Genomic DNA, 21481 nt, shown 5'->3' on the forward strand with positions numbered 1-21481 from the left:
TGGCCTGTCCTGCCCTTTCCCAGTTCAGTACACATCCTAGTACCCTACTACATATGTTTTAGAAAAGAAACGGTGAGTAGAGGTTTCTTTTAGCATTATGAATGTGCAAGGGAGTATACTGCCCATTTTGAATAGAGCACAAGTTTTGAGCTCAGGATTGTTGCAGTCTTCAAGCATAGACCTTGTTTTCAACCCATGTGAATGCCAAGATAATTTGCTCTAATTCTGGCAAGGAAGAACCACAACACAATGACAGGTAAAAGGAAAATAAAAGCTTACCATTCAGTTGAGTCCAATTCCCAAAACTCCTCTACAGATGGTATTTTGCCTCTGTACCGTTAACTGTGGTTAAGATGAAACTGTAGATTTGATTTTTAGCTGGCTCCAATATGTTTGCATAAAATAAATAAGTGTCTGAATAAAAAAAGCATTGCAAATACTCCAGGAAACATAAGGCAGCTGCTTTTCACTTTGCAATCAACAAAAAATGGGATCCCATCACTAACAAACCCACAAGCTGCTTTTAAGGGCTGCAAGCATTTTTTTTGGCAACTTAGCTATGACTTCACAGGCACATATAGAACAGATTCTTCCAGTCAGCCTGGATGATACTTGTAAAATATGACATAAAAAGAAACCTATTGATCTTAATTTGTGAGAATATTACCATGTGTGTCAAAAATAAGAATTAACCCCTACCCCCAGCACACACATGCACACCCCTAAACTGAGTAGTTTCTAGTATAGAAGGAAAGATTGGTGTTCCTATCCTGCTGCTGTAGGATTGGGGACGGGGGGAGGATTTTGAGGAAAGGGCAGGTAGTGGGCTACTTTGCCAGCTCCCTGTCAAGGCTGATTCCCCACTCTGGCACTTCGATTGCAGAAGGCGGGGACCAGCAAGGATTCTAAAAAGTAATACTGGCCACTCCAGGCTTGTATTAAATTTCCAAGGTTACAGCTTTTCTCTGACCTTGGATGGGTAGATGCTGCCACCACCCAAATGCAAAACCCTTTGGAACTCAGGAAGGCGCACTTGGGAATTCCTTCCTGTGGGGTACCCTCAAGCCCTTTCACCCCCATGCTCCCCATTCGGGGAAGAGCTGAGAAAGGAAAACAAAGAAATCAGCTGTTGCCACCAGCTAACTAAAAAAAAAATCTGCACAAACCTCTGAAGACACAAAAATCCAAATCCTGTTCTTAAAAAAGGGTAAATTTTATTAAAAACGAAAAGAAAGAATATGCATCTGGATCTTAGGCTTTTACTAGATTTAAAAATCCCACTTACAAAAATTAAGCATCAACAATAACCTTCTTAAGGTCCAGCTTAAACATTACAAGCAAAACAAAAGCATTTGGGATTAGCACAGAAGAGTCCACAAGCCTTACAAAATAAAAGAAATAAACCTAATCACGTCTTTCTAGACATTTCTGATCTACTTACATATCTGGGTTTCTAAATAAGCAATTGTAGGTATGAGTCTGATGATTTTCATACCTGGCCTTCAGCTTCTCACAGCATAACTGCTGCCCCGTTCCCCTCTTCCCCAGAGAACCACAACACAGACAAAGGGAAGTTTTTTCCCAATTTTAAAAAGTTCTAGCCCTCCCATTGGCTCTTTTGGTTAGGTGCCTACTCCCTTCTTTTTACCTATGGGCTTATTTAACCCTTTACAAGTAAAGCAAGTAGAGAACAGCTACCAAGAAGGATTTTATAGCTAAGCGGCTGGCTGGGTGCCCATAAAAGGAAGCTTCCCTGCGCCCCTTCATTTATCACACCCCCATTCTCCAAAGAGTGCAGGTGAAGAATGGGCCAGCTGTGAGCTTCCTAAAAATGTTGGTTAAAACCCACTGTTTCTTCTGAAACGACATAAGGTGCCATGAGTGACAGTGGGGGGAAGTCTGGGGCGTGTTGTTCAAAATACATTCAGAACAGAATTACCCTGTTTGGAATGTCACAGTAAGGTGTGTGACTTGAATACATTTCATAGACCTGTACCAGGCTTGCCTTCAGTTGTTCTGAAATGGGAGAATCTTTTCTGTTTTGAGCTTTTACCACAAGTGTATTTTTTCAGTACTACAGCTTCTGAGGTACTTTATAGTGAGTCTACTGGAATGAGTTCATGTTAATGTAATTTCCACAAGACTTCAAGGATTAGAAATCAGAACGCTTACATTTATTTTCTCTTACCTGGAAGAGTGGAAGTGAGTGTTTGTGTGCCTTCCAAGAGAAGAAGGGGGAGATCATTGTTGTAGAAACATCTGGCCATATCCTCAGCTGGCGTAAACTGGCAGAGCTCATTGAAGCATAATATAACTCTGACTACTAGAGAATTTCCAATAGATTAAAAAAAAAAAAGACAATGCAAACAAAACCCATTATGTTGAATAAATGAGTTGAGATTTTAAGAATGAATTAACATTTCAAGAACTAGTTGATTACTTTTAAAAATAAAGGTGCCAAAGTTAAAATAAAAAGTCCTCTACTTTTGCAGCTGAACTGAACACTCCTCCTTACATTCTCTTCCTCCTGGTGCTGCTACTGGGCCACTCCCCCGGGGCCTGTTAGAGATGTCAGCATTATACTTTGAATAAAGCTGCTCAGATAAGTGAGTTTCATCAGGCTCAGACACCAGATTTAAAACTCCTGCAACAGTCCATCAATATTCCTAGATAGTAGAAAGGGAACTAAAGATGCTTTCGTAAGTTCCTTTCATGTTTTGAATTAGAATGTTGGGGGAAAATTTGTGGGCTGGAAGTAAAGAAAAGTTAGTAACACCTGGTTAGGGATGAAACAAGCCATTACGTTTTTAGTTTGTTTAAGGAGAGGTCCTGAGCAGGAGAAGAAAATGTGAATATTTTGTGTGTGTGAGAGAGAGAGAGAGTTTAACTTTTTATTTCCATAAAGAAACAGACAATGAAGTACAAAAAGGTAGGCTTACAGCTTGTCTGTGTTTCCAAATATCACATATTTCCCAGGATCTCTCTGCAATTTTACAAAGCTGCAAGAGCAGACACTAAAAAACTAGACAATATTATATAAGCATAACATATTAGGGTGTAGGTAACCATGATAAAATAGGAAAGACATACATGAATAGGGACAGGAGGAAAGGAGGACAACAGATAGGTAGCATTCCTGTACAATAAATACAAGTATCAAGCGGGGATAGGAAAGGGTTACTGGTTATTCACCCCTAGTTTTTGGAAACTACCAGTCTGACTCCAACTGTGACTAGATGTACAGCATTTTTGACTGTCTGCTGCAATAGACTGCATCAAGTGGTATGCACAGTATTAACATTACCATCCTCCACAAAATTCAGGCATGTATTTTGTTCATGCTGGATGAAGCATATGGAAGGGCATAGCAAATGAGTTTATTTTTAAATGGCTTTTTATTCTTTAGACACATGGGAACAAACCAAAAACAGAAGCAGATTTCTAGTTTAAACCTATTTTTTTTAAATAGGAAGGGGAACAAAAAGTTGGAGGAACTTGTGGCCTGAATCTGTGAGGTGTTGTGTACTCATAACTCCACTTGAACTTAATAGGGCTTAAGACCTCTCAGGATCAGACTCCTAGCACTTAACATGGCTGCCTGACATGCTCAATACATGTTATAAAGTATTACTGTCCTATAAAGTGTTTGACTCTTTGACACTGTGACAGTCTGACAATATCCTAAATAAACCTTATGGAATTAAGATCAAATTTGATTGAATTCTGGTATTAGCATGCATGTAGCTTCCTTTGTTGTTTTTAATGTGTTTTCTCTGTAATGCTTTTTTACCTTACGAATAAAGTGCTGTGTTGTATCTTATAGCTGTTGCACTTACACCTGTTAAGGCTCTCTGAAGAGAAAGCAAGCAGGTATCCTTGGGCAACGTATCTGTGCTGGGAAATACACAGTGTAGGCAGGTACCTGTGCAGCCTGGAAATTCCCCAGTCAGAAGGGAGAGGGACGCGGGTCTCCACTGAAGAGAGGCAAGAGCTGGGGAGTTGCAAGCCTAAGATCAGGTGCCGTTGCTCGGCCACTAAGGGGAAATACAGATGCAGTTATCGTCAACTGTGACAGACACCATCAGTAAGATGTTATTCCATTATATTTCATTGCAGAGACAACATTACAAATCCACTCCGATACATAGTAGCATAACAGAACACTGGGGTGCCTTGTGACATTCTGACCAATATCTGCTGTGGCTACACGTACTCCCACCACCACTGGAAAATTACTGAAATAATTTGGGAATGTTTCATTTGTTTTTGCAGAGGCATTACTGCACAGTAGAGCAGCAGCAGCCCAACAGATGTACACATTTTTACAATAATTTGCTGATGCTTGGGTGTATCTTTGACTTTTTCTTTGGTTTGTGGAGTTCAGACCAGACACATTGAAGGTGACATGCTTAGCCTTTGAAGAGAAGCTGTAACCCTCTGTGACAATGTTTGGGGCAACCAGGACTGAGAGTCACCTTATTACCCCCTGACTCCAATGAAAGGGAGTCTTTCTTGTGGTAGCTGGGTGTCAGCTCTCTACCATCACCAGACTGTCAGCCACTCTCCTCTGGGCTATCCCAACCTTGTCTTAACCGTAACAATATGTGCACCCCTGTCCCCAAGTCCCTTTGCGTAATTCCCCTGTGATATCCATCCCCTGAACCCAGGATACTCACAGAAACCCCAGATCCTCAACCCCAAAGGAACAATGTCCCCCAGTTTATCAGTTTCACCTTAAATCACCACTCCTGCAGACCACACAGTGCTTGTGAGCACTTATAATAAAACAAAAGTAAAGCTTATTTAAGAAAGAATAGAGAGTTAGCTGGAAACAAGAGAACAGTGGAAATAAACGCTTACAATACAAAATAAAAATCACAAAACACAAACCTGGATCTACACGTACCAATAGGTACCTCGCCTATCTAATACAGTAAATTCTCTCTCCCCCCACCAAATTTCAGTCTATTGCATAGCTGGCTCATTTCCCATTATTGAAAGACCCCTGCTCCACAAAGGAGTTTTCCTCAATGAATTGATCCAGAGTGCCTTTCCCTATACTCTGTTATACTGCAACAGTCTATTGTCTTTATTCATAGCCTGGGCGATCTCCTGCCTGTGGTAATGTTCCTTTTCACCTCCAAGTGGTTTTGATAGTTTGCAATTGTCTTTTATGGTTATCCATTGACTTTTCTGGGATGTGGCAAGGTTAGACAACAGAACTTCACTTTACCTCGCCAGCTGACTATGGAAGGGTGCCAACTCCCTCTTGCTTGAATGGGTGACCACCAAGAGAGATTATCTCTTGGTGACTAATTTCTACTCCAAGTCCATAAAGCATACTTTCAGTATAGCTACATTATTCCTTAATTATTACCCATGCATACATCTCACAATTATTAGGAATCTTGACAGGTTATGAGCTTTCTGTAGATGTCTTACAGCATATTTATCCATAAAAAGTAATGTGTAAGGTATCTGTTTGGTGTAGTGAGTTTGTCAAATCTGAAGTGAGGAGTTTGCAAAGAACAGGGAACCCTTTGCCAAGGGGGCTCCATGTCACACCCTCGCAACCCCTGTAACCTTTTAATCAGTACAGCTTCAAGTAGACAATTAATTTAAATGACCATAGTAAAGGAGTTATGAAGCAATGATGGAGTGGGTAGTCATAGATGGCGGAAAGTAAGGGACAAAACAAAGCAGATGAGAGTGGTATTAAATTGATTTAGTTGGGGATTGGTCCTGCTTTGAGCGGGGGTTAGAGATCCCTTCCAACCCTGATATTCTAAGATTCTATGAAATGTAATGTTACCCCACAAAGTTACACTCGAACCTTCTACAACCACATATGGTCCAGTCTTATTTTCAAGATTGAGAAAAGTCATTGACATATCAAGAATTGTACATAGATACAACACCCCTTCACATCAGACAGACAAATCAGTTGAACAGAGGGCCAAAAGGGAAAATGTTTCACAGATTCTGGCAGCATTTTTGCATTCTTGGTGAATAACATACTCCTCTGGTGATTGTAATCAGCTTTCTTTTCATCAAATCTATTTCAGTGGAGTCATGTGGTCTAATGATCTTCCAAAGCATTTAGGAGGACTATAATTTCTGAGAAAAACGAGTAAAAACAATTTTTTTAAAGTTATCCCACTGGAGAAACTGTGAAACAACCCAGTAATCTACACCACCCACTCAAAATCCTATCAATAAAATAACACACACTATTAGTTTATACTAACTGGAAGATTTTACTGTCTTTTGGCAAAGAAAGAGCAAAATGTGGAGTTTAGCCAAGTCATCTAAGGATAGACACTATAACTTCCATAGCTATTTGAAGGGTGAAAACAACAAAGAAATAAATTATATAGTGTAATACAGTGGGCTATAGCTAGGACTTGCAGGATTAAGTTCAGGGAGATCTAGTGTAGATATTAGGAAAACTTTCTCATAGCAAGATTGCAGTGTGGAATAGTGTCCCAACAGAAACCACGTTGCTTGGTATATAACTAGCCTAGAAAGAGGGCTAGAATATATTCTTCATGTAGCTAGCTACTCTTCATAGGCAAATGGTTGGACTAAATAGAAATTACCCAGCAAAAAGAGATCTAATTAATCTTGGAGCCCAGATTTCAGAGTGTATAAGAAGAGAAGTACACTTTATGTTTGTTGATTTTTTAGGACTGTATTCTGATATGCTTGTGAGCAAGATGAGTTAGCAAAATTTATTATTTTTTTTTTAAATACTCAGCAAGGGATCAATCCACTCAAGTGTTTTGAGAAAGTGTGCTCATTTTGTTTTGGCTCGCTCCAGTTCTCTTTCTCCACTCCTATCAAAGATTCATATCAAAAAAGAAAAAAATATTTCCACATGCTGAGTTAATTCATATTATAGAGCTATGCACAACACAACAAAACCAGGGGAAGAATCCCCATTTCAAGGCTTTCCTAAAAACCTGGAACTTGGCCTAGGCAGTCTAAGGATTGACTAATGTCAAGAATCCTTCAATGACTGGGTCAAGTTTCAGTTTACCTGCTCAATCCCCACCTTTGCTTTTTGATATATTCTCAGATACAAAGGAAATCACCTGGTACCCTTTACACAAACTTCTCACTTTCCATGTATACTTGGTTGCTGGCCAACTACCACTACAAGCTCAGCCTCTTCCAAATGCTACAAAATGTGCCTATTCTCCTCCTCTCCTCTGCCCCCGCATCTTCTGGCTTTGGAGATGGGGGATATAAAGTAGTTTCCTCCCTCCCCCCCACCAAATAAAATTCATTGAAAGTTCTGGGAGTTGTATGTGGGTAAGATGCAGCAATACTTGCAGCTGCTGAACCAAAAAGACTTCCCCCAATTGCCACCAGTGTTGCTGCATTAAGTTAGAGCTGAGGCCCCTGTTGAGCAAGGTATTTAAGCACATATTTAAGCAGCCCCACTGAATAAAATCCTGGCTCTGTTGAAGTCAATGGGAGTTTGCTGTTGACTTCATTTTGGCCAGAATTTCACCCAATGGAGCTACTCATGTACTTAAATATCTTGCTGAAACAGGGCATGAAAGATGTTCCAGAATCCAGTGCACTATTAGAGTCCAAAGCACAAAGGACAACTCTTGGGATTGCAAATCATGCATCAAGAATCAGAACCAAGAGAAAGGGTTCCAACAAAACCATGTATCCTAAATGAGTCAAAGGGGAGAAGGCTTGTTTCTCCCTCCCACTGTGTCCTGAAGTGCAATCCAGCTCAAAGTGTGGCTTTTTTTAATATTGATTCTTGCCATTTGTAGCTATTGAGGGTTTTTGTTAAAAGCCTATTAATTTTTACTGCATTTTTTGCCTGCAATTAGTTGCTGGCTCAAGTGGCACTTAGACATGTAAACGCTTGTTTTGTGGGCACACTGATGCAGTTAGACTCTCCAAAATTAATCTTGGCACCAGCAACCAGTCCTGGAGGAGAGGGGGAGGGGAAATCATGTGCAAAATTGGAAGGGGAATTTTGCAAACTAGACCCTTAAGTATCCAGTAAACATTTGCTATTGGTCGTGACAATTTTAATGCAGTTTAAATTTTGGACTGAAACTACTTGACAATGCCTCAGAATAAAAATAAGCATTTTAATTGTGTCATAAAAGAGAAGTAAAACTAAGCCTCTAGCCATTCTTTCTGCCCCATACAAATAAAGCAAGTAAGTGGTGGGGTGAGGGATAGAGGGGCTTAAGTAATTTCAATTCTCCCTGCACCTGGCCTCAGAAGGTGCTCAGAAATGCTTATTGGGCACTTATAAAATTTTAATAGAGCTTTTGCATTATGAAATATACTGGATGATTTGTAACAGTTGTAGTCATTTCAATTTAGATTTATTGCAAATTGAAGTGATGCTTTTCCACCCACATCTCTCTTCTCTGTATTCCAGGGATAGACAAATTAAACTATTCCTCAGTGGCTTTATTCCAGCTTTCAGGCTTGCTTGTCACTGAGATCCATAAATCAGTAAGCTCTGCAGTTGGTGGACTTGCAACTGTAAAATGGATTTTTGAATCTCTGCTGAACGGTTTACTGTCAGAACAAGTTTAAGAGTTGCATGATATGCTGATGAGATTTATTCTATGCTACTTGCACATCAAACTTAAGTGCTGGTTACATGAGAGCAAGAAAGAGGGGAAACATAGAAACCATATAATGAAAATAGAAAGACACTGTTTATGCTCTCATCAATGCTAGGGAGAAGTATGGTGAGGCACAGTATACATTTGGATGCTTAGGAGTGCAGGTGGGTCAAGTGCCATAAATCTTAAATCTTGCTTTGAGAATTCAACATGTTAAAAATAAAATAAAATTCAGCTATAATCCTTTCTAGCCATTGTGTTGCTTCTGTGCAATATCTCAGTACTAGTATAAAACTATTGCTCAAATAATATATAGAGAATATTAAAAAGGAGCAGAATTAAGAAGAACAGTATGTACATCCAGAAAGGCAGTGGAAACTTCCATTTCCTTTGTCAAGTCAGTTTAGAAAGGAAATGAAACTAAAATGTTCAGGCTGTCTAGCATGCCATGCTGGCTATTCTGAACTGTCAAAATGGGCAGATTTTCAAAAACTTTGGAGCAGAAAATTATTGCATGTCTGATTTATGCAGTTATGGTAATTTGCCTAGTAATTGGGTATTTGCACATTCAAAGGGACAGTTCCTCACCAAATTGGCAAATTCTTGCAGTTGTACTGACTCTGCATGTGAGTTAAGGATTCTATTACACGTAGGGTCCTAGTTTTCTGAAGTTTTGACACTATGACCAAGAACAGATAATCTAGTGCATGAAAACAGGTAACTAAATGCAGAGGACTTCACCTGTAGCTTACTAGTTCACCCTCCCAACTGATAAACAGTGCCTGGAAGTAGTTTTTCAGCAATCAGTATGAAATTAACTTCTGCCTCATTATTACATAATAAAATACTTCATCTGATACTTACTGCACTGTACCTTCCAGGTCAGGGTTGAGTGTATTAGCAGGGCAGGCTGGAGAAGATAGCAATGCCAGTGTGCCTGTTCTGAGCATAGAGAATTTGTCCATATTGCTGTAATACAAGATGCTGAACTTTGTTCTGGAAACCTTGTCCTTTTATTTCTCTGCTACTCACAAAGCCCTTTCCCCAGCTTCAAAAATATTTTAAGTGAAGCTGGGTCAACTTCTGATTTTGCATCAAAATATGTGAAATTTGGGGTTTGTTATGGTTTTGACTAAACCAAAGCAGGTGAAGCCCATCCATTTTGGCTGATTTGTTTTGAGATTTATTTGTTTGAATTTGAAACATAGAACAAAAATCTCCCTAATGTTGAATTTAACGGACTCAAAATCAGATATATGCATGAATACCACTGCATCCATTGTGCTGAGTTTCAGTACAATTTAGCGGTGTCCTCAAAAAACAAATCAGATGCAATACCCTCTTTGCCCACTCAGTTTTTTTTATGCAAAATGTCCCATACTTTGCTTTATAACCTGCAACTAGTTTACCTCTAACTTTATTGCAAAGCACAGTCTGTCCTTTACAGTTGTAAAATGCCATGGTCTTGAAAATTTGTGTTTTAAATTTCCCATTTATGCCTTAAAAGTTTCCCACTCAATCTGTTGATTTTAGCTTCACATGTTAGCTTGTCTGTATGTAATTTATAGCTGCATTACACATTAACTAATAGGTCTCCTGGGAACTCGCTCTGTAGAGCTCCCTCCCCATAATTAAAGTTCACTTTGAAGTTTTCAGACACAGACCCTCCCATGTGTACCTGTTTAGCTGAGTCAATAAATCATGTCGTTTCAGCCTTGCTGTTAGGCAACTGTTTTCCAGTTGCCTAAAAAAAAAAAGAAAAGTAACATTATTTGCTTCTTCTCACTCCTATCTTTACATTTTCATTACTACCAATCCGATTTACATATATAAACCAAACACTGGAAGGGATGAGTGTGGCTTTCTTACTTTTCCCTTCATTTTCTTAATGTCATGGACCCCTGTATTTGCATTTTTGCAAGAGCCTCCTAGAAATTGGTTTTAATATTTTTCCAAAAATCAGGCATATAACTTAATGGTGCTTTGAGATTTCAAAAGTTATCATGTGTTTGTTACAAAACCAAAAGTAACGCCCAAGCCAAGTGTGTGTGTTCAGTGGCAGCATGGAAGTATTCCCCTTTTGTACACAGAATTATTTTTTTTTAATTTAACCTTGTCTAATTTGCAAATTATCTGCAGATTGCTTGCAAGGAGATTGCAAAATATCAAGCAAGTTAACTAGTAGTTTGAGCAAACAAGTTTTAGCAGTCATTTGTTCTGACTGCTCGCAAGGAATATCACTATTCGTTATTTACCTTTAAAGCACCAGTACTTTACTTTCTGTCCTCCCCATACTCTCACTTCCTCTCGATTCACTCCTCCCATCAATGAGATTAGTAATTTAAGTTAAATGGTATGTTTGCGTCCCTGGTCTAAGAGTTGGGGTGGAATTTTGCATTTTCCCCTCTGACGACAGCCAAAGATATGAGGCCTAACACCTGATGCATTCAGTAGAGACCAAAAACGGGACAGAAGTTCAAGCAGGCCTGTAATCATGACAGTTACGTAGGGTCTTCATTTCAATGAATGAAATAAGGACTTCCAGTTTTGGCCTCAAATAAATTATCCAAAGAGAGTGATAGGGCCAGTGATAGGGCTAGCTGCCCCACTGTTCCCTTTCCAATCTCTTCAAAAGCACCCACATCAGGACTTGGGCCTCTTTGCCTTACTTGTCTCAGGGTGGAATCTCACAATTCTTCCACTCTTGGACCTGGACCTGGACACAGTACTCCTGTGTATTCCAATCGCTTATCAGTCTGCCAGCCCAGCTTCGGTTTCAAACTCCTGTGTGTCTTCCCTTCAGGAAACTGTGACCAGGAGACTGTTCCAACTGCTAAATAAAAACACTTCATTTTTTAAAAATTGCAATAAATGCTTTGACCAACGTCTTCTTTAAAATGAACATCCAATGCGCACTTTTAGTGACAGCTAATCTTATGCTTCACTACAAGCTAAATTAAGCCACCTTTCCTCTTAAGCTACAAGAGCAGAACAGAACAAGCTTACATTCTTCCAGATCTGCCTGTGAGACTCTCCAGTCTGGTTCTCTGACCCTACTGTCTTCAAACTGCTTTCAGAACTCCCCAAAGGTGAGCAGACAAGATCCATTAAGGCTACTCACTCTGGGGTTGTCAAGCGAAGTATGTCCACTTGGCAATTGAACCCCGTGACTGGCCTGTGCCAGCTGACTTGGGCTTACGGGGCGTGGGTTTCAGGGCTGTAAAACTGTGATGTAGATGTTCAGGCGTGGGCTGCAACTTGAGCTCTGGAGCCCTTCCGCCTCACAGTACAACTACGCTACATATAAAGGTGGTTTGTCAGTTTCCATTAATGAAACAGAAAGGAGGGCAAAGAGGGAGAAAAGCATACTAAAAAAGGAAAAGAGGGATTTGAGTTGTGGCCTTTTATCTCTTGAAAGTAGAAGATCTGCTCATTTCAAACCCACGCTATAGCTGATAGCTGACAGGCGCTACTGATGGGTCAGCTCAGCGTACAACATATGGCACATTAGTGTTACTGTCATTCATGTAGCAACTCAACAGTCAGACTTTTGTACAGTCCTCTGTAATGTTACAAAAATTTCCTGCTTGAAAGCTTCTTTGCCCATCTGCACCTTCTGCCTTGTCCTTTGATGTTAAAGGCAAAGGGACAATTAAGATGTGCCTGGTCAGTTTGCCTCCAGAAAGCAAGCCAGGCTCTTTGATCTGCCACCATGCTTTTGCAAGCTCAAAAATCTATACAGTATTTGCTGACTGACAAGCACTTTGGAGACTGGCTATTTTCCCCCAGTCAGCTACAAAGGTGCTTCTCAGTGCCCACTACACAAAAAGATCTTCAGATGCCTTGACCTTTCATTGCACTGGTATATTTCAGCTTCTAAAGGCTGACATGACTCCTCCACAGTGTTGTAGAAGGAAGGGAAAAAAACATGCTATTAATGTACATTTTTTCCTGTTCCCACAAACTGCCCTTATTTAAGTATGAAAGAAAGTTGTAATAACTTACAGTTCTGCTTCTCAGTACTCAAGTAACTGCAAATATCCCTGTACTTGTATTTTGTTGCAAGGTCTTTGGTGCAAGAACTGTCTCCAACTATTTGTATTAGGCACTGTATGATGACACCCCTGATCTTGGCTGGGATCTGTAGGCACCACTAAATTATAAATACATTTTAACTGGCTTTTTTTTTTTTTGCCTCAAAAAGGCATTTATGTAGCAGAAATAATGTGGGAATTGGAAATACAGTGAGATCACCTGCCAGATGCTATGTCAGCTTCATCAGTGACTTTCCAAGAGCCAGGTTACATGGCCCAAGTAAGGGCCATATGAGACCATGAATAGTTCTGCTTTGAGGTAATAGGATGTACCCCATGCACCCAACAGAACACAGTTGCGTGAGAGTGCCCTAGAATAGAGGGGACTTGAGAGGCAGAGTTACTGGATCTCAGTTTATATGGATCTGCCAGCCAACACTAGAGTTCCACCCCTTGCCTTGGAGACTATTCCACACTGTGTTTACATCTTCCAAATACTTCTCTCCCTCCTATACACAGGTCATTTTTTAAAAATTATTTCAGTTAAAAAGTCAATTTTTTTTTAGCACTAGAATAAAATGACTGGACAATAATTCTTCTGTTAACTTCTCAGATCTCATGGAAATTGAAGGGAGACTTCATTGGAGATCAGAACTTGCCCATATTATGTACAGTACCTGCTATTGATAAGTAAGGCTACGTTTATGTCATGGAAGTCACAGAATCCGTTACAGACCTCCCTGACTTCTCCTTCAACCTCTGGGGCTGCGGGACTGGAACTGGCAGCCAGAGGGGCCCTGACAAGGCTCCAGCAACAGGTGATAGTCTCCTCAGGGGGAGGGAACCTCACAGCTCTCAGCCACCATGGTGGCAGGAGAAACCACGGAGCTGCAGCAGCAAAAGTCACAGACAGGTCACGGCTTCCGTGAATTTTTGTTTATTGCCCAAGACCAGTCCATGACTTTTACTAAAAATAACCATGACAAAAATCTTAGCCTTATTGATAAGGAAAGCTAAGCAGACTGTATACAACCAGCCAACTATTTACTATGTGTATTTCCTGGGGAATAGTCTATAGAAACAGAGAATGAACTCTGGATATAATTTTAGATTACTTTAGCCAATATTTGTTTTGCAGGGAACTAGAAAAGTGAACATTAGCAAAGGCCATCTGCAAAGCAGCATTTGATAGACTGGAGGCTCATGTGGAAGTAGACGACTGTACAGGTTTCAGATATGTGAATATGGTAATAGTCTTTCAGTGACAGGGAAGTATTAAGAGACCACAACATTTTAATATTGTATTCAGCAACATCTACAATATAAAGCTTTGATCTGGCTGTGCATCTGAGCTGGTTGGCTTTGCTTTGAGATGATGTAGCAGAAATGCATAGAGACACTGCAGCCACAGGGGATAATGCATCTTTCAGGCCAGAGTACCTGCTGCAGAGCTGCCTGTAGCAGAAGGATTCCACCCCCATTTTCTCACTATACAGACCACCCTTGAAAAAAACAAACAAACCTATGAATATTACCCTAAAAACCAATGAATACTACTCATTATAGTAGTATACTAGTATCAGAACAGCTTATAAAGTTTACTAGAAATTGGCATACTTCACAACGATTCCATGAAGTCCTACCACAACATCCTACAATTCAGTTTGGCAGTGGCTGCTGCTGTCTGTTGGTGCATGAATGATGCTGGCAGTTGGCACTATGTTTATATGTGTACTTTACTATCAGAGGCTGCTTGAGACTGTCCATCTGCCAGATGCAGGTACTCACACCTTGTTCTTTAGAATTCAACTCTGACAAACACACGGTGCAGTGCATCAGTGGCATAGCGTCACGGGGTCCACTCGCCGATAGCAGCACCTCTCGCTGGCCATTCTGGGAATTGGTTCCACCAGGCTTGCATGCTCCCCCTTGTGGTGTCTTCCCCAATGCTGTCTTGCTCTGTTGGCCCACTCACGCTAGGAGCTGCAGTCTCCTCTTTGTGGCTTGGCCCTCCAGCCAGGTCAATAAGGTTTTCCCTTCCAGGACATTCAAAGTCCTTCCAGACCTGCTGTCTGGCTGGTGTCTCCAATGCCTTTACCACTGAGAAATGGCTGGTAAGGGGATCCAGGCCCACTCTCTACACTGGATTCCAGTCCAGAGACCCTATAACAAGCAGCCCAGTCTCTGAACAGTCTGACCCCTTGCTACTGCTGTTTCCCTGGTCGTCTTCCTACTCTCCTGGCTTCCCCCCTCTCTGGGCTTGCCAGCCTCCCAGCACTCCCACTGGGAATAACTGCAGTCTATTTCCCTGCCTTCCTGAAGCCTCCCTGCTACTTACTGCTCCTGGGCTTTATACTGGCCCCACCTGTTCCTGCACAGGTGAGCCTACTTCTTATTAGTGGCATGCTCCCTGACTCCTGCTCCAGGTGCATCTTCCTGGCCACCTTAACCTCCTTTAACCCTGTGTAGGGTGGACACCCCAACACACCCAGCAAAAAAGAAAAATGGAAAGGAAATTCTGTAGCAAGTGGTTGACTATGCTAGAAGAGCTGAAAGAGTTGTGTGGTAGTCGTGGTATCTGTCAAGTGTCAACGAGATTTAATATTACTAAATTATTCTCTTCAAATAACGATTCGAAACATTTTCCATTTTTATCCTTTTCTTCCTCCACAATCTCTTGTGACTATTCAGATCACCACAGATAATGCACAGAAATGTGACATGGACAATTAATTCTTTCACGTCCACAGCCTCTAGCTTCTTGCATGACTTATAGACATTATAAAGCCTTAGAGAAGCAAAATTGTTGTGTATCAGTAGCTCAATGGCATTATGCTTTATATTTAGCTTTTTAACCTCAGTTTTCCTAGCTGTAAAATGGGTAGTTGTACCTTCCTCACAGAGCTTCTGAGAGGATGTAGTGAGTTTATGTTTGAACACCACTTTGGAAAAAGTAAAATATTGCAAGTCCTAAGTACCATTTGTCAAACAATACTACATGTATTGGTATAGTCTCCTTCAAATGCACCTCTAAGCAGAACATTTGGTAAAATAATCATTAATGTTGCTTTTAAAACATAGGTTACAATTATATCTTGCTGTGAAAAATAGCATCTCACACGTAATTAGTATTTCTAGTCTCATAAAATGGTTACACACCTAAGAGAAAACTGTACAAGATGCTTTAACTTTAAAATCCAAATCTTCAAGGGCTAAATTTAAGGTTTTCTTGGAATGAGTTTGGCATTTATAGATTTGTTTTTTCAAGTGCTTCGAATACAAACAAGTCTTTTAAAAATATATTTAAACTTCAGCCAGAGACAAATGTTTCAGTCCATAAATTAATATTGACTTTGGGCTAAAAAAGTAGCTAAACACTGCAAAGCAGCACATATGACTTCTTTTATGAAGTCCAGTTTATGGCAATGAATCCCAGGCTCATAATTGAGTATTGTACATTTCCACATTATTTCAGGTTACAGAAGGTGACACTTGGCAGTGCAAGTTTACTCATGTTACTAGTGCAACACTCAGCCCAAAGACAGCACTGAGTGAAAAGGCAGTTTCTCTTCATACCATGAAGAGAGAAGCCTTCAAAATCAAAACTGGAGAATAGCAGTATGGAAACAAATTAAATATTCTTCTCGGGCTTTTGTACAGACTTGCAGAATTTGTGGTTTAAAAATTGCTGGAAGAATTAAGAGCATTGTCCTCATTTTCTGCATATAAAATATTCAGCTTACTGTTGTGGAAAGTTACTAGCCTTTAACAGAAAACATTCTTGCAGTGTTCACATTGCAATGTATTCTTAGCCGAGAAAGGTATAAAAATAGTTAGTACTGGTCTAACTATTTACAGATATAAAAAAGTTGCCAGTTAATTACACTCTTTGAAAAACAGAGTTGTAGCCAAGCCCTGAGGTAATCAGAACCAGCATACTTATAGTGGTGGTGACATGTGTTACTTTCAGAGATCCCCTCATGGCCAATTCAAGCTGCCACTTCTGCTCGTCTTCCTTTCCTTGGAAAACAGTAGTTAGCCACTGCCATGGCTCACTATGACACGGCATGCAAAATTCCATGTCATGCTGAGTTGATTGGACATGTTACCAATGCACATTTCTTGTAACCACCACCCAGTCAGTCACGTCTCAAATGTTGATAACGTCTTAGTCACACAACTAGATCTCCAGATACGGCACCAAGTTAGATATTGATCACTAAGTATGTAAAAGGCTACCTCCGGCCTGGACAGTATTCTTGGGGAACATTGCACTAAAAGGAACCAGGAATGGCAATAGCCACCCAGAGATCAATAAAGTATCTGAGGACTGAAAATTTCCCTAAGTGGCAATTTTGTTATGTTGGAGAGAAAGCGGCTAAATCCAAGATGTAGCAGAAGAGCAATGCTAAGAGCACAACCAGCCAGCAGAGCAGAGCTGCTGAGACAGAGCTGGCTGAAAACCAATAATTCCATTTTGTGAAAAAAATTACAGGTTTTGCATCTAGTTCCATTTTGCAACAGAATGAAACAGACTGTTTGAAGTTTTTCATGAGGAAAATGGAGAGTGACCAACCAACCCAGTGGTTAGGGCACTCAGCTGGGATGTGTACCTGATTCAGAGCAGGAACTTGATCTGGGTCTGCTGCATCCCAGGTGAGAGCCCTAACCACTGGGCTGTTGGCTATTCTGGAGACTCTCTGTCACCAGACATTTATCCTGGCCCTGAGAACCCTTGCAGCTGCACCACTGTAGCTCTAAGCCTTTGACTTCATTTCTCCAGCCCCCCTTGTTGGTGGGACAAGCTGTCCACACCAGCACTTAGGTCAGTGTAACTTATGTCGCTCAGAGGGGTGGTTTATTCACACCCCTGAGCAACATAAACTTAGAATCATAGAATATCAGGGTTGGAAGGGACCTCAGGGGGTCATGTAGTCCAACCCCCTGCTCAAAGCAGGACCAATCTCCAATTTTTGCCCCAGATCCCAAATGGCCCCCTCAAGGATTGAACTCACAACACTGGGTTTAGCAGGCCAATGCTCAAACCACTGAGGAACTTACACCGACCTAAGCTGTAGTGTGTACATAGCCTCAGATAATTAAGGAAATTAATTCTTAGGTTTTGAATATCCTAAGGAGAGACTTCAAAAGCCTGCCGATCACCTCCTCTAATTATAGACAACAGGCCTACGCTCCCAGGACTGTCCAAACTCATCAACCCGAGGACTGACCAAGGCTGCAGAAAAAGGCAACAGCTGTTCGCTCTAGGACATAAGCACATACTGTATGATTAATACTTCTTGATGAGTCTGCACTGAGTAACCAGGTTTCAGAGTAGCAGCCGTGTTAGTCTGTATTCGCAAAAAGAAAAGGAGGACTAGTGGCACCTTAGAGACTAACCAATTTATTGAGCATAAGTTTTCGTGAGCTACAGCTCACTTCATCGGATGAAGTGAGCTGTAGCTCATGAAAACTTATGCTCAAACAAATTGGTTAGTCTCTAAGGTGCCACTGAGTATCCAGTGCATAAGGACTTGTGCTAAACAGGAGACAAATCTATCCCTCAGATAATGAATGAACCATTTCTGAGTACAGACCCATAGACCTACATTTGTCAGCCAGCTCAAAAGAAATAGAGCACCAAGACAAATTGCCAGACTCAGCAGCTTATTCAGAGGAAGTATAATACTGGAACTATATTGTGAAATCAGGAAATTCTCTCTCTATAGATATGAAGAACTGTAGGAGGAAGAGAGTGGTCCAGGGCACTTTAAGTTATCCACAATACATTTGTTGAGTTCTCTAGGATCACTGTACGCTTATGGTGAGCATTCCACAGCCTCACCCTCTGTCCTGTATGTGCACACATCATAAGGAGGAGTGATTTTATATTTGAGTGAAGGAAGAACAAATTACAGGCACTTGAACAGAATGAGAGTAATGTCAGCAGCAGGTTATAATTTCCCAAGCTGCCGATAGGGCAGGAAGAGAAGGGCAGTAATAAAGTGCTCCCACAGCTGTAAGTAAGTTAGAGAGGCCTAGGCCCAGATGTAAGAGACAACAGGACAGTAGTTTGGTATCTGTGGAGGTATAAAGATACTTACTGAAATGCTTTTGCAAACTTCTGCCTCATCTACATATTCTGCATGTATGTCTAGCCTTTTGATAAAAATTTGGCATTTTAAATTCCTTCAGTGTTGGCATAACCCTGTTCCTATTAAGGAGTTTTGCAGCTGTTTCCATGGGAGCAAAGTTATACCAATGCTGAGCTGGGTTTTTTTTTTAAATCCCAGGGCTAGCTGCACCTCTAACCTTTTCTCTGGTATCTGAGCTCACATTCCCACCTAAGTGATGGGCCTTGTGCCTTTAGCTTTTCTGGGGTACTTACCCAGGGGCGTCCTCACTTCTGTTTTTAGTGAGCTAACACAGGTATGTCTACATGGACTGTCATTCACAGCCAGGGCTACAGTTCATAATACTCTAAGGCAGAAGTTCTCAACCTTTCTCTTTCTGAGGACTCCCCAGCGTGATATAAAAACTCCACAGCCCATCAGTGCACAGGTTTTCTGCGTATAAAAGCCAGGGCCAGCATTAGAGAGGAGCAAGCAGGGCAATTGCCTGGGGCCCCATGCCACAGGGGACCCCGCAAAGCTAAGTTGCTCAGGCTTCGGCTTCAGCCCCAGGTGGCAGGGTTCAAGGCCCTGGACTTCAGCCCTGCACAGTGGCACTTTGGCTTTCTGCCCTGGGCCCCAGCAAGTCTAACATTGGTCCTGCTTGGCAGACCCCCTGAAACCTGCTCATGGCCCCGCAAGGGGCCCCGGACCCCTGGTTGAGAACTGCTGCTTGAAGGCAGTGTTTCTCAAACTGGGACCCAGGGGCCCTGCTGATCAACTCCTCCCCCTCTCCCTCAACTCCTCCCCTCCCTCCAAGCACCTCCTGCACACCGGGGAACAGCTGTTCAGCATAGTGGAGGAGGTGCTGGGAGGGAGGGGGAGAAGTGGGGGGGGGAGGGTGGAATCATGTTGGGGCCGCTGGCTTCGCTGATTAACTCCACCTCCTCCTCCCTCCCAGTGCCTCCTGCATGCTGGGGAACAGCTGTTTAACAGCACGCCAGAGGCACTGGGAGGGAAGGGGAGAAGCGGAGATGGGGCACACTTGGGGGAAGGGGTGGGGCCTGGGGCTGAATGGGGGGTTTAGCAGGGGATTCGGGGTCCCTGAAAAATTTTAAATCAAAATGGGGGTCTTCAGGTTGCTAAAGTTTGAGAACTGCGGCTCTATGGGTTTAGGAGCACCATCTCACTGTTCCTGTCCCTGTAACAGCACTGATTTAAACACAGCACAGGGACTCTGAAGAGCTGTATTCTACACCCTTTTCTGCTGCTGACTGCCTGAACAAGTCACTCCGTGCCTCAGTTTTCCTATCAGAAAAACAGAAATAACCTAGAGTTGGCTGGCATCAACATAGGCCAAGTTTAAGTGTGAGGTACAGGGCTTAGAGAAGGTAGCATTAGTTATGTGAGAGTTTTGGTTTCTTTCTAATAACTAGGCTACAGATTTGACTTTAGACAAAATTGTGTGTCACAAAAAAGTGACCTTTATTGGCCCACTGTGCATTGGGCCCATAGCATCACTTTAAAAGCTATATTTCATGACCCTTCCATCTTCTTTCTGCCACATCTTCCAGTTCTGATCTTTGCATTTAACAAAATATTGGCAAATCAGAGCTAAGCAGAAACAGTTACACCCCGCACTTAGTCACAGACTGCTAAAGCATATAAAGAAATTGATCATTAGACAGCGGTGATTAACCTTGGGGAATGGGTTCTTTTGGGCAACAAGCCTATATCAAAGAGAACAGAGATATTCCTACACCAAAGTCCTTCATTTAGGAGAAGAATGTTAAGAGGTTCATCCCTGCTCCAATGAATGTTAATGGGGATTTGCCATAGTTTCAGTTGGAGCGGTATTGGGTCCACGTATATATTTTCGCATAGATAAAATTTTTTTTTTTAAATCCCTACTGATGCAACAACAGAAGGAAGAGCAGGATTAGAAAGCTAATTAAGTTGATTTAAAGTATTGAGAGGCTCCATTTTAAAATCTTTATAAAATCTGATATTGTTGTTTCTATGTCTTAGGTAATTAGCTCTGTCAAAGATGTAAAATGGCCCCCTGGCTGGTGGCAATACTAAAACCCAGAGAGAAGAGTACTTTCCAATAACAGGCTGTTTATGGCTATCCCCATCCTTGTTGGCCGAGGAACTTCTGGAAGAAGATTAATGAACTCTCCTCCTAACTTGCCACTGGTCTTTAGAACAAAAACAAGCCAGTGGTTTGGCTGAGGACGGCTGTCTCATTGTAGAGGAGGCAAGCCTTGGAACAGTCTAGACCCTGGGATGGAATAATCCAATGCAGACAAGAGGGAGCCAAGCTGAGTAATATCAGTCTGAGCAGTTCTGGAAAAATTAATCAGATAGCTGGCTACGTATGGCTGTCTGCAGTTATGGGGGGCACTTTGTAGTTCTGTTTCCACCTATTATACCAGTGGAACTTTTGCCTGAGTACAGTATAGACGACAGGATCAGACCAGCCTCACATTTGTTATCCCGTTTGACAGCAAATATCAAGTTTGTTATTCCAATCAGTTCAGAATACATTACATTGCGACAACTCCTTGGCTGAGGAGGGGGAAGCTGTACACTGTCTACTTTTGTAGTGGTACCGGTGCTCCAGCGTAAGTGTGAAAAGTACTCTGAGCTAGCCTTTTTTTTGTATTCTAAGCTACACTTAGGGGTTGCCTACCTGGATAATTAGTGTGTGGCAAGTTGGGGTGTA

The sequence above is a fragment of the Lepidochelys kempii genome, chromosome 9, assembly GCF_965140285.1.
Source record: "Lepidochelys kempii isolate rLepKem1 chromosome 9, rLepKem1.hap1, whole genome shotgun sequence".
In the NCBI taxonomy this organism is placed as follows: domain Eukaryota; kingdom Metazoa; phylum Chordata; order Testudines; family Cheloniidae; genus Lepidochelys; species Lepidochelys kempii.